This window comes from Berghia stephanieae, chromosome 9 (genome assembly GCF_034508935.2).
Source record: "Berghia stephanieae isolate SIO BIC M18660-M18661 chromosome 9, UCSD_Bste_1.3, whole genome shotgun sequence".
NCBI lineage: Eukaryota > Metazoa > Mollusca > Gastropoda > Nudibranchia > Aeolidiidae > Berghia > Berghia stephanieae.
Genome location: NC_088368.1, coordinates 39,086,102 through 39,087,974, shown reverse-complemented (window position 1 = coordinate 39,087,974; position 1,873 = coordinate 39,086,102).

The following is a 1,873-nucleotide window of genomic DNA, read 5'->3' as shown; positions in this document are numbered from 1 at the left end:
GATCGAACTCGGCACATTCCGGGTACGAAACGAAGATCATACCGCCTTGCTGCCTCTTATTTATTTATTTATTTATTTATTTATTTGTTTATTTGTTTGTTTGTTTGTTTGTTTGTTTGTTTGTTTATTGGTTGGTTGGTTGGTTGGTTGGTTTATTTATTTATTTATTTATTTATTTATTTATTTATTTATTTATTTATTTAAACTTACCCCTTTTAGTTACCTATTAAGTTATTTATTGTCAAAGGGAAATAAGCCCTGTAATGTGTAGTTGAATGAAAATATTTGCAAAGTTACATCCCTTGGATAAGTGAGTGGAGCAGGCACTTATGTTGGTAACAACAAGATATGAAGTGAATAGAAAAGTGCCAGAAGACAATAGAGAATAAAAAATTTTTCGCGGCGGTTTTGTCCTTGGAAAAGACTCTTTACTCACATTGTCTCACCGTAATCAGATGTAAAATGAGTCGTTAACAGCGTTGTCTATTGTCTATCTTGCAAAAAAAAAAAAAATATAATATCGCCTAACAGGCGTCATGTCTCGTTCTATAATATATGTTACATGTTGATGCTGGTTAGGCATCCTTGCAAATAGCTTTAAGCAAGTTAAGTGGATATTGCTCTATATAAAAGCCTAAATAAATTCTACCTGGATGGGGTTCCTGACCTCCCATAGCGGGCAGGGATGCACTTTCTGTGTCTTCTATACCCCTATATCTGTTTTCCAACTTGCTTTCTGTCTGGATGAGACCTCAAACTAAGTACTTTGATAGTGTGCTCTTGGAATTTACATATAGAACCAATTCCCCTTTGTCTCACGTTGTCTTGGATGCTTTGAATGTAATTATAAAATATTTTGACCATTTCATTAACAATTTTTTTACTGGCGTCAACGTGTCGGAAGCACCGGAAAACCCTAGCAAACAAACAAACAAACAAAAAGTAAAAACAAACAACAAAACAATTTTCTTTCTATTTAGTAAATGACTCTAATCTGAAAAAAAAAAAATTGAATGACACGGTTTAACATGTCTTCCGTGGGCTAATATTGTGACTATAGGGAATGAGATTAGCGGAAGACTAGCGTCCCTTGATTGGAGGGCGAGAGACGCATGCGCACAACCAACATGACGTTCTCTATCTAATAACTCTTCCGCCGGTGACGTCACAGACTATGGGTGACGTCTAATCAAGGGACGCTACTCTTCCGCTAATCTTATTACCTATAAAGTGTCGCAACTACGCGACACCAAACTCTTACATAACCCACACTATACCAAGCTCTTACGCCTAAAAATAAAACGCGAGATCTTATATAGAGCAATTTCCACTAAACGTGCTCAAATCGGCTTACAAAGGGTCCTAGACCAACAGTAACACGTAACATGTAGAACGAGACATAACGCCTAATAGACAATAATATTATTACAAACTTTCTGCGACAGGGACAACTCGTTCACGGCCAGGTACTCATTTAACACCTAAGTACGGTGAGAGAATGTGAGTAAAGAGCCTATTCCAAGGACTCAACTATGCGCCGAGCGAGGCTCGAACCCAGAATCTGAAAGCTAGTGTCATACCACAAGACCACATAGCCGCATCACATTTATCTTATCATAGAAATGAAAACAGAATGTATATTGTAAAAAAAACATTTTGAAAATGTAAATATACTTTTAAAAGAAAAAAAAACCCAATAATGAAAGAGGAAAAAAACCTCTTTTATCTGATAAAGATTTATCGTCAAAATCTTCGATACTTTTTATTTAACTCACTCAATGTATTAAAAACTGAGCACGTGCATAGACAGTTTTATTCAACTACCATTAACATGTAAAAATGAAAAACATTAACAATTAACTTTGATATTACG